The sequence below is a fragment of the Myxocyprinus asiaticus genome, chromosome 23, assembly GCF_019703515.2.
Source record: "Myxocyprinus asiaticus isolate MX2 ecotype Aquarium Trade chromosome 23, UBuf_Myxa_2, whole genome shotgun sequence".
NCBI lineage: Eukaryota > Metazoa > Chordata > Actinopteri > Cypriniformes > Catostomidae > Myxocyprinus > Myxocyprinus asiaticus.
In genome coordinates, this window is record NC_059366.1 from 22,698,691 (window position 1) to 22,711,674 (window position 12,984).

The 12,984-nt window shown below is 39.4% G+C and overlaps 1 protein-coding gene across 4 annotated transcripts in view; it reads left to right on the forward strand.

The window, feature by feature from the left end:
- Nucleotides 1–12,984, forward strand: part of LOC127414193 (bifunctional heparan sulfate N-deacetylase/N-sulfotransferase 2-like) — a 238,230-nt gene that overhangs the window by 91,113 nt on the left and 134,133 nt on the right. For all 4 annotated transcript variants that reach the window (XM_051652018.1, XM_051652017.1, XM_051652016.1 and 1 more), the window contains one exon: nt 4,604–4,638. The gene's annotated coding sequence lies outside the window, so the exon portion shown is untranslated. The remainder of the gene's footprint in view (nt 1–4,603; nt 4,639–12,984) is intronic.

Here is a 12,984-nt window from a genome sequence, read left to right on the forward strand (position 1 = left end):
GGATTTAAGGGTACAGCTGTGCCTGCATTGCCGTCATTGTGCACGTATCAAAAACCCTACGGCCCAAAACGTACTCTATGCAATTATGAGAATGCTTCTGCTGTAACTGCACAAGCTTAGATTTCATTTGTTTTTTTTTCTAAAATGTGTTGCATCATGAACTGATATCTGACACATGGAGGCATTGCGTTCTTCATGTTGTTGCAAGGGGCACCATAGTCGCCATTAGCATGAACTTTCTTCTATAATCAGTTTTCTCTTTCGGGTCAACTACTTACAGGTCATGGCGGAGCAACAGTTTGAAAAGAATCTTTCCGTAAAACTGCTGACATTTTTATAGCTACCTGAATAATAACACATTTGGCTTAAAGACACCATGAACTGGCTTGACAAATAAAGTTTTCTTTCCTGTTGAAGTGTTTCCTATTGAAACAACGTTAGAAAGACATACAGAAGGACTCATAGCTTAAGTCACAGCCATGATTTGCTAGAGTTTGTTTTATTTTAAAAAAAAAAAGAAAAAAAACATTGGGTACACTTGTGAGTACTAGTGGAGTTGTTATTCTGTTTAATCTGTTTTTCCGAACGAGGCAGAATTTTAAGTGCATATGACTCACGACTGCAATGGACAAGTATGCACATTTGTGTACTTGTGTTTAGGGCTGTCACAATTACTTGATTTAATTCAATTACTCAATTAAAAAAAAAAAAAATCCTCTAACAAAAATGACGAATCAAGAAATCGAAAATAAAGTAGAAGTGAAGCAGTCCCAGATGAGGGTCTGAACACAACAAGATGTGTCAACTATGTAAGAGCACTTTACTCTATGTTTGAAAAACAATGTCAGGGCTCCTGACTGATATTTGAGAGTTATGGCACTGGTGTTGTTGTGAAGATTTGAAAAGTCTTGTAATTGATCTTGGTGCAGGGCAGGTGTTTTCTCTTTCCCTCGTTAGTGCTGTTCAGAATATCATGGTTTTACATGGTTGAATTGGTCCATAGCACTTTAAAATAGAAAATATAATGAAGAATTCAAATGCGGCAGATCGATTGGTCATTACATTGTTTCGTTCCGATTTTGATACATGTGTAGTTTGATGTTGTGTTGCAGAAAACGGCAGTGCATCACCAGTGCGTCCTCTAACAAAATTTACTCACACCGGAGGGAAAAATTATTACAAAATGCCATTTAGTCACAGTCTGGAGACTTTTGCCCAATTTGGAAAGCAAATACCGGGTTGCGGGAACGGTAGAGGTCGGGAAGAAAATCGCTACGTGCAGAGAGCAGGTTAACATGGAGTAAAATTCGACAGGAGCATTCGGGTGCGGAATAAAAACTTGCAGGAGCAGGCAGGTATGGGATGGAAAAAAACAGTCCTGCACAGACCTATTGCGTACAGTGAAAAGAAGTATACATTGACAGGCTAGAATTTGCTAGCGTTCGCGTCAAACCGAAGTATACTTTGGGCTTAAATTCACTTGGTAGACTGCATGCGATTTGCAGTGTGGTGTCCAGATGCGGGAGAGTTGAGCCCTTCGTTGCCATGTGGGACACGCTGAACTCAGCATGAAACACATTGTAATGCACTCTAAACCTATTTATCTACACAATCGTTTGCAATATAGGCTTTTATTAAGCAACATAAAATATAGTAATGAAAAACCCTTCTGTCGGATGCACATAACACTTTTTGTTCAATACCTCTGACTGAATCCAGACAATCTAAGAAGGAAATTGTGGTTTTGGTTCCGTTCTATGTAAATTAATTTCAATTTGAATGTAAATGTAAATGTGATCTTCCCCCTCATATACATGAGATTTTATGATGATTACATTTGTAATAGTTCACAGTGCTCCACATCCAAAAAATATTTTTGAGTTTATGGCCATTATCACAGGTAAAACTCAATGTGGGAATCCAGAGATCTTAATTTACTGAACAGAGGCGCATGTCTGTATGCTGTCAGTCAAAGCTCAACTTGAGCTTGTCATTAAAGCCACATAGATGTGCACCCCGCAGACACAATATGAAACAGGCCTACCTGAGGGAGTAATTGCTAGTCTTTGCATGTGAAATTCTTAACATTGTTTACTCAAGTAGGAACTTTATGTCCAGATGCTGAAAGGCATTTTACATGGTATGTGGCAAGTGAAAAGCTTTTGCAATATGGGCAGCATGTAGCACAAGCGCAACAATGCCTGCAACTTCTGCAGCTCATCGCAAGAGAGTGAAAAATGGGCACAGCTGTAGTAGCCAATGTCTTTCAGCTTGAATTATAATATTATAATGTAATATTGTTTGCACAGTCATTTTATTATTGTTATTTAAGCATAGTACTTCAAACCTTAGTCTTAATAAATTTATTTTAGCCAAACATGAATTCACCTCGACATTACACCATCTGATTTCATAATTTTTATTATTCGTCAGAATAACCATTAGATTACAAAAAAAATAAATAAATAAATAAAAAATCGACAGTGACAGCCCTACTTGTGTTGAGTATGTTTCTGGCCTATGACCCTGTTTACACCTGGTATTAACATGCATTTTGTGCTATCCATTTGAAACGGATAAACAGGTCCACAACGTTTTGACATTTGTCCACTTCAACTACATTTAGATTGCATTCGAACAGCAAAGCACCACCTACTCACCTGTCAATCATCCACTGCGCAAAAACATGACTTTAAAACTGTGCCGGTTACATGCGGTTCTGAAAGGAAATGACCGTATGCTTTAAAAAAAAAAAAAAAACAATGCACATGTACACAAGAACTTCATGGAACTTCTTCAGTGTGACTGTCATCAACAAACAGCGACACAGATGTGAGGCACATACATCCGCATCACGGGTAGTACAGGCACTCTAGTAAAAATTCTGAATTCTGCTCTTAAATAACTTTATTGGGAGAAAATTGGGAAAAACGGTGCACCATTTTTTCACATTTTCTTTTTGTTCTTTTCTACTTTGTGCTTTATTATCATGCAATAATACTGTAAATGGATATATTGATTGATGTTGTCATAAAATCAGAGACACTTCCCTTGAAAGCCAAACACAAGTGGATAAAACAGACACATATTACAACCAGGGGTAAACAGTGATGTGTCTCGGCTGTCCACTTGTGATCGGACCGCCCAAAACACATCTTAATACCGGGAGTAAACTGGGTCTATGTCTTCTGAACATGATCATATGTAGGGAGCGATCAAAGCTGTGTGTGTGAGAGAGGCAGGGCAAAGCTCAAGCAAGTCCTTGTAGAAATGCTGGGCTCTCTGTTTAGTCTTGTGGAACTCGGCTGTGATGTGCTGATTTGCTACATACTTACAGGTAATATCCCATTAGGATAGACTACTAATCCTGACCTGCTGGCAGGCTACCTACTATCACTCGCTCTCTCTCCCTTTCTCTGTCTCACAGCATTTTGTTTTTCTTTCTCTCCCATTCTTCTCCCATTCTTGCTCCATCCCCAAGTGAGAGACTCTGGTTTACAAAAGGATTAGAAACGCCATCTGCAGTCAGGCACAATTGTTAGTGTTCCTGCTGGTTTGTTAATTGGCAGATAAATCACATGGGCAGCATAAGGTATAAACAACATTGGCAGTGTCTTAAATCTGTAAACAACAGACACATCTTTCATTGAGTCTGACCAGTGAGACATAATTCCTCATTGACAGCATTGAGGTCTGTAAATGTGACCATGAATTCTTCATATAGTGATTCGAATGATTTAGTACGTTTCTTTTTTTATCCGCCAAAATGCCAGCAAGACTGTTTGCACCACATGAGTTTAAGAATAAGGGTGCATAGAAAGAAGATCTGTAATACTCTGTGCATACATAAATATGAGTATAACGTGTATGAATGATTCAGAGCTGAAGCCGATATCTAGCATAATTTATGTACAGTGTTGGCCGGCTGGTTGGCTGATCCAAGATGATTGGCACTTGGCATGTAGGGTTGGGATGCAGTGGTCCAAAGTGCTGAAGCTCATGGGGTTAAATGCCAAGGATCAGTGGCCCACTGATCCTCGAGTTCTTGTCCCAGAGTTCCCTCTTTATTTCTCAGCTAGTCTACTAGGACATCTCCCATGCTGTTTGGACCCAGACAGTAGAGCTCTACTCCTTTCCTGAAAATAATGCAAAATGTTGGTCAATAATAAGGCTGGATCCAAGGTTGTTGTTGTTGTTGTTTTTTTTGGGGGGGGGTGGGGGGGATCTTACTAGCAGCAAGCTGAGCTTGGAATCTGATTTTAAGCATGTAAATGTTAATATCTACCTGAACATATTATCTTTAATCCTTATGTTGCACCTGTCTTATGTGTCAGTGTTGATCTCTGAAAGATACATTGACACATTTGTCATGTTTGTGTGTGTGTGTGTGTGTGTGTGTGTGTGTGTGTGTGTGTGTGTGTGTGTGTGTGTGTGTGTGTGTAAAAAAACATTTAGTGTATTTTTTTTATTTTTTTTATTTTGTGGAATACAGGAGGAGGGCAGGTTATATTAACGTAGACCGAAACAGAAGGGGCTAAATTTGTCGAGCTTTGAGCAGCATCGGTATTGATCTTTCTCTCTCTCTGTCTCTTTCTTTATGCAGGTCTTTGGCTCTGCTGATGTACTGCCCCCAATAAGGTAAGTGATATACAGATATGTGTATACTACATGTGCTTGCATTATCATTTTTTTGAGTACTAGGACTAGATGTTTTTCTTCCAGCAAGTTATTTCCCAGAGTGAGTTCACTGATATTTCTTTGTGTAAAGTGATTATATCACAATATACATGTTAGGATAATGTTTGGGTTTATTTGTGATAACAGACTGACTGTACATTATCCCACTTATTACATGGCTACTTACCAAATAAATGGCCAATAAATATGTTTTGAACAATGAGTCGAAATTATTTATTATGCGATACATATGTTACAAAAGACATGAAAGTAGCACAGCGATGTAGGAATTTGTTTGCAGTGATAATTGTCAATTAGACTGTTTAGAGGTCATTATAGAAAATCATTTACCAGACAATGCCACGATTGACCAATGAAAAATCAAGTTTCCAGAGAGCCGTTATTTTAAACGTCTCTGTTAATTCTTAATTCTGATTGGCCAGTCAGGATATGTTAATTCATCTAGAAATGGGACGAGATTGGGTTTTGTTATCCTAAAACAGAGCATTTGTCTTCATTTAAAATGAAGATAGAAAAGCTTGGATGCAACACACACGCACAGTGAGCTGCCATGTAGTGGGTACAGCCATCTATATCAAAGGTGTTCTTTCTTAAGTGTAGTTATCTTTTGCAGCGTTCATGCTATAGCAGCATAAACGGCAAGTGCCTTTGATGTCTTCATGCTATAGCAGCATAATATTCCCAAATCTTCGATTGCTCCCAGGTTGACTCGAAAAAAAATCATATCTTTATTTTTCACTGCTTTGAGGTTGTTTCCTCAGTTCAGGCAAAGTCTCTCAGTGGTATAAGTTTGTAGGCTCTGCGGTGCAGTAAAAGCACTACATTCATGCAGAAAAGATTTGATTTAATTCTTTTGGCTGAATGTTGAAACTGTGTTGTTTTATACCAAATTTATTTTTAAAACCCTCCCATTTTCTTTTTCCACCCCTCCTCTTCCTCTTCCAACTACATCTGACACCTCTCTCGCCCTGTTGAGGAGGGTTGCCTTCTCTTTCTCCCATTTCTTTTCCTTCCTAATCTCATTCTTTGTCTTTAAGTGGAGGAGGAAAAGTCAGTATGTGAACATGCACTTTAAAAGTTTATTTTAGTTGGACTTAAAGTTGATGCATGTAACTTTTTCTGTGTTAAAATACTTTCTTGTATCCCAGCTTAATATGCAGAGACAGCTATAAGCAAGCCATTCATAGGTTCATTTTCTTGTAAACTAAAAACACTGTGTCTCTTTGGCGCTATTAAATTCCTTTGTTTTGAGAGACCCGTTTAGGCCTGCCACAACAACATAACTCAGACAATGGCATGAGTTTGTTTGATCAACTAATGGCAGATGGGAGGTATATTCATGAAGCTGTTTTGAAAAACATTGTTTATATTTCAATTCCATTCGGTGGCGCTAGTGCTTTAAACAATGTCTTTAAAAATGTTATGTAAATGCTTTTGTCCAACTGAGCTGACAAGCTAACAGACCTAGATAATTATACACCTAGACATGAGTGATTTCACATTTCTTTTGGAGGATGTTTTTATGTAATTTATTTGCATTGTATGTTTAGCATGTTTGTGGGAATTTCTTATATTGCAGTAAAACAAATTGGAGCATCTTTTGTTTTACTCTTCTAGTACTAGTTTCTCTCCCTCTCTCTTTTTCTGCAGTATCTTCTGTTCTGCTTAATGTGGCTGAGTAATTTATAGTGGGTTTGTGTAGAGCTGTTTAATGCCCCCTCTGCCATTGCCAGCCTACGTGAGTGCCATTCACATTTCCCATATTGGTAAAGCAACATCAGGACTGATGATTAATGTGATTTACTCTGCCAGCAACCAAGAAGACCTGTAGACCTCCTCCACCAGATCCCCACCCCCCTCACTAAATCGTGGGGACAGATCTTGTGTTTAAACTGCCTCCCATATGGGCAGTGTGTGCGAACGTAGGTTGAAAGTTGCGGCTGGTAATTGCGGGGCTCTAAATGGGTTTCGGTAACACAAGCTGTAGTGCATTTAATGTAGTTTGATCCACATGCTCAATCACAGGCTGAAGGTTGACCTCCAGCATGGGGCCATGCTGTCTCTGTGTTTACCCAGGGCAGGGTCTCACTCACCCTCCCTTTGCTTTGCCTCCATTCCTGCGCCATGCATCTTAACCAGCACCAACCAGTCCTGTTAACTCACATGCTCTGCCTCTGTCATACTGGATCAGACATTAGCCTGTACAGACCTTCTCTATAATGTTTTATACTTTAGCGCACCAAACTTAAGTATTTACATGTTATTGCATACACCCAATTACCAACACGGGATCAATAATCTATCTGTCTGTCTCTGTCTGTCTCGCTCTATCGTGCTTGCTCTTTTGCACTCTCTCTATCACACTCTTGTCGCTCTCTTTTTATAAAACTCACTATCGTGCTTACTCTTTCGCTCTATCAAACTCTTTAATGCTCTTTCTATCACGTTCACTTTATCATGCTCGCTGTCTCGCTTTATCGTGTTTGCTTTGTCATGCTCATTCTATCGTGCTCTATCGCGATGACTCGCTCTATCGTGCTTACTCTATCGTGCTCTATCGCACTGTCGCTTTCTATTGCTCTTTCTATCACACTCTTTTGCTCTGTCACGCTCACACTATCGCGCTGTATCGTGCTTGCTCTTGCTCACTGTTGCAAGCTACAACTTTCTCTCACACTATCGCTCTTGCTCTATTGCATTCTCTGTTTCACTCTGTTGGGCTCGTTCTATTGCACTCTATAACACACTTTATTGCTCATTCTATTGTGCTTGCCCTATCATGCTCCATTTTGCTCTGTCATGCTCGCTCTATGGCTCTCTCTATAACACTATTGCGCTCTATCTTGCGCTCTATCTTGCTCTCTCTTTCCATCACACTCATTCTATCGCTCTCTACTTCATTGATGACTACCTTTCAGTTATGTACACTGGCAGCTAAAGTTTGGAATAATGTACAGATTTTGCTGTTTCGGAAGGAATTTGGTACTTTAATTCACCAAAGTGGCATTCAACTGATCACAAAGTATAGTCAGGACATTACTGATGTAAAAAAACAGCACCATCACTATTTGAAAAAAGTTATTTTTGATCAAATCTAGACAGGCCCCATTTCCAGCAGCCATCACTCCAATATCTTATTCTTGAGTAATCATGCTAAATTGCTTATTTGGTACTAGAAAATCACTTGCCATTATATCAAACACTGTTGAAAGCTATTTGGTTTGTTAAATGAAGCTTGATATTGTCTGTGTGTTTGTTTTTTGAGTTGCCACATTATGCAATACACTGGCATGTCTTAAGGTCAATATTAGGTCAAAAATGGCAAAAAAAAGAAACAGCTTTCTTTAGAAACTCATCAGTCAATCATTGTTTTGAGGAATGAAGGCTATACAATGCTTGAAATTGCCAAAATAAACCTGAACATTTCATACAAAGGTGTACACTACAGCCTTCAAAGACAAAGGACAACTGGTTCTAACAAGGACAGAAAGAGATGTGGAAGGCCCATATGTACAACTATAGAAGAGGATAAGTACATCAGAGTCTCTAGTTTGAGAAATAGACGCCTCACATGTCCTCAGCTGACAGCTTCATTTAATTCTACCCGCTCAACACCAGTTTCATGTACAACAGTAAAGACTCAGGGGTGCAGGTCTTATTGGAAGAATTGCAAAGAAATAGCCACTTTTGTAACAGAAAAACAAAAAGAAAAGGTTAGAGTAGGCAAAGAAACACAGACATTGAACAACAGATAATTGGAAAAGTGTTATGGATCTTAACCCCATTGAGCTTTTGAGGGATCAGCTAGACTGTAAGGTGCGTGAGAAGTGCCCGACAAGACAGCCACATCTATGGCAAGTGCTAAAGGAAGCGTGGGGTGAATTGTCACCTGAGAATCTGGACAAACTGACAGCTAGAATGCCAAAGAAGCAGTCATTGCTGCACGTGGATGATTTTTTAATGAGAATGCTTTGAAGTAGTTTAAGAAGTTCTGAATTCTTTTTTTCAAATTGTAATAGTAATTTTTCATGTTATTAAAGTCCTGTCTATACATTGTGATCAGTTGAATGCCACTTTGGTGAATAAAAGTACCAATTACTTTCCATAGGAGCAAAATCTGTACATTATTCCAAACTTATGGCCGCCAGTGTAATTCTATTGTGGCAGTGTGGTAGACCTCATAGATGGGCTTGATGCCCAATGGGCTCATCTGTCCCAGACTGCTAATGGCTTAACTGGATTAGCCAATTCCCCATACAAGCTCTGATCAGAGCTCATAACACTGATCACCTTCATTGATCCGATTGATCAGGGCCCCGCTGAGCGTGCTGAAGTGTGCACAGTACTGGGGTGGTTTTGCTGTCCCTCCCCCTAATGTGTGCTAAGGGGAAACGGACACACGTTTCCACAGATGGGCCATCTGAGGATATAGGCCTCTGTGTTGCACTGGGTAATGGGTTGAATGAGGGGGAAAGCAGCTGAAAAAATAGCCTCGAAAGCTGCTTTGAGACAGATGGAGTGAAAATGAACCTGAGGCGGTGTCTTCCATTATTGACGGCCATTTCCCATTATCAGTACTGGTCTCTTATCGTCTTAAAACAACATAAGGCCCTGTTCCTAATCAGCTCTGTGAATGATAATTGGCGTACACATAATCAGTCCTACACTGACCCAGTAATCTCTCATCCAAGATCCATTAATAAATATATAAGGGGCAGTGGTGGCTCAGCGGTTAAGTCTCTGGACTACTGATCAGAAGGTCAGGGGTTCAAGCCCCAGTACTACCAAGATGCCACTGTTGGGCCCTTGACCCTATCTGCTCCAGAGGCACCGTATCATGGCTGACCCTGCACTCTGACCCCAGCTTAGCTGGGATATGTGAAAAAAAATAATTTCACTGTATATGTGCAAAATGTATAATGTGTGATAAATAAATATAATTAAAAATTAAGTACACTAATCAGTGTGTCTTGTAGAATACAGCTGTTTGTATCCATGTATGCTTTATCATTTGGTATGCTACTGTCGTTCCTGCTTTGGCTTATTGCTGATTGAAGTTTCTTTTGAGTACAAGGCCTTGCCTGCCCACTTTTGCTAATGAAGTGAGATTTTAGAAGCTGGGACTGTATCCAAATGTGACCGTTTCCTCTCCTGTGTTGTTTTTATCTGCATCCCATCCCTCATTCTGAAATATAGGGATGGACATTTTTGAGTAATTTTGTAGTCGAGTACTCTAACCAAAAACAAGTAACCGATTACTCGTAAATTAAAATGCACATTACAAACAACACGTATGACACATATGTGAAATTTATATTTAGTGTTATTAACAAATGTTACCAAAAATGGTTTCAAAATAAGATAACTTTAACAAACTATGTTTTACTTTGAAGTGAACAATATGCATTAATAAAAATAGGGAGAAAAAAATATTTAAAAATAACAGTAAAACATTTTGGCACTCACCCGAAGTTTACATAGAAACCAATACAGATGACTTTGGGGTAATGCACATTAGGGCTGGGCGATAGTACGATTTTATCGGATATCGATGATGTCTTACAAAGATGCCGATTGCGAGACTCCATTTACAGACGGTGATTGACAATATCGGGAAATGGCAAAACTGAATATATTACAGTGGCCAGGGTGTGAAAATACAACCTGCCAAATACGATGAGGCTGAATCCAGTTCGCAAACTCCTAGTGTAAATGTATTTCATGCACGGGTAATTTTGCTCATCTACCCGCAATAGGCGGGCGACCTGAATTCTGTTAGTCATAAAGACATGCGCTTGAAGAAACACCTTATTATATTTTTAAGAACAGACAAAAGAAAAGCGGTTAATGCTTGCGTCTGATTCACAGTTTGTTCAAAGGCGTGCAGCGCAAGCCTGTCAAGTGGAACAAGTGCATGTAAAGATTTTTCACTCTCTTTTTTTCTCTGTTTCATTCATCTGAAAACTGTTTGCAAGAATAATGTAGTCTATGAGAATGCTGCAAATTATCTCCGATCATCTTAGGAGGTGCTGGAGTTTAGTTTGCTTTATTTCCACGCAGTTAGCATGCATTGTGAACGCAACACTGCAGGTTCAGTAATGTATCTTTGTATTAAAGAAACAAAGACGAAAGTGATTAAATCATAAAGTAATACAAGACACATTCACCTTGAACCTAAAATGTAGTTCTATTTTATTTTCTTTAGGCAGCATTAACTGTATTACCAAAATGCAATTCAAACACATTCGATAAGAACACACATTTGGCAGCATTATTTTGGGAACACAAGGGAATTTATTAGGCTTGTTTATTATGATTATTATTGTCTTTACATTTATAATTGTCTTTAGATCTGTAGGCTATTAGTAATTTTCAATTTTTTCAGTCGATTATCAATTAAAAAAAATTACATATCGCCCAGCTCTAACGCAAATGTATAAACTCTGAGTCTACATAAAGTCTAGCACATTTTAATAATTTTACATGTTATTATTGAGAAAAGTGGTGAAAGTTGGCTTTTTATAAAACACGCTTTTGGTGTTAAGAGATTTAACAAACACACAGGTCTAATAAGCTTCCGAGCCCCTCATATCTTTCCCCCATAAAAGCAGATCCTTGTCCTCCAACAAGAACTGAAAACAAATAGAGCAGAATTCAGTAAGAATCAAAATATTACCAATATTGCTTTGTAATATAACTTGGCTGTGCTTTAGAAGCACAGACACCTTGATATATTCTGTTATCCAACACCTCGATGACACACATCTACAGCCTTAACTTACTTTTTTACTTGTGCACTTGATTACTTGTGCACATCCCAACTGAAGTATAAGACATTCTGCATCAAAACTTGCTCAGAATGCATTTCCTGACAAGATGCTGGCCAAATTAATTTTCCTGCCTGTTCTGATTGAATAATTGATGTTGTTAAATGACTCCTTTGGTAATGGCTTTTCTGTGTGACATCCAAAGTGAGAGCCAGGCTAAAGCACAGTCTGTCACAGTCTCTTTCGGCCAGAGCAACTCTGTCTCTTTCTGTTCATTGTGATTATTAGTGCCCTGCGTTACATCACAGGGACTGTGACAGAACTGACATCACTCAACTGTACCCTAATGGAGCTGGTCGGCTCTGTTTATTTTTTAAGTGCAGGTCAAGGCCCCCGTCTAGTTTTGGCAAGTTGGAAGACTGCCTGCATCCAACCCTGGAAAGAAAGACTCCTTTAGTGCTTTGGATTCTCATTCCTGTTGTGTTCAAGCAGGTGTTGTTCATTTGGTTGATTTGCCTCTCAGTCAGTATTGTGGCTGGCTGTTTTTTTGTGTATGTTGGAAGGAAGGAACCTGAGTTAGATCAGACTGGGTTCACATAAGTGGCAGGTCATATTAAGTTGCACCCATTCAGGTCTTTTAGTTTATCAGGTCAGTAGCTCAGTATAGCTATGTCATTTTGGTATTCTGTGGTATACATAATACACCACAGAAGATACCTAATTTTGACCAAATTCATAAGGTAGGCCTAGTCACTTTTGAGGCTCCATTTCTCCTATATAGGCAGATGGCAGCGAGGCAGGTTTTGAACAGACCCATAGGATACCTTAGCAACCACATAGCAACACCCTGACAACTACCTAGAACCCCCTAGCATCATGGTGGCGAGTTTTGCACAGCAAACACAACTCCTTTTCTTAAGAGAATGTACAAAACTCATCTAAACTGTGCTCCAAGACTATGTGCCAGTATTGTCCTCCATTTTCCTGCATTCTATTTAAATTACTCAGCTTTGGGCCGCACTTCTTGCAGATGTGTAAAAAATTTACAATATACTCTCTTTCTGATGGAAATTGAGCCCTGAACTTTGAAAGAATTCTATCACACCTCTTTGACTTTCTCCTATAAGTCATGCGTTCTCACACACTGGCTCCCTACCTCACACTTGCCTGTGATCCTGCCATAATGAGTGTGTGCTCCAGCATGCTGAGGTTCTGTCTCGTTAGCTTTGCGCTAAGGTTTGGGCGAATGGACTGCGCCACACTAGTGCTAACCCATCATGATGGCTATTACCTGACGGACAGATGAACGGTTGGCTTGAACCAAGACCTCATCACCAGGCTGAATTCATATCACTTTCACTGCTGCCGTTATTACCAGTGACTGTGCACGAGGGGGTAATTTGTAGTTGGCTTACTTTAAAAATGAGAGCAGGAATGGAGAAAGAAAGAGAGGGGAGAAAAGGAAGGTGTCTGAACCAAGGCCTCTGCTGATGCAGTGCAGATGGCCTTGTCTGGCATG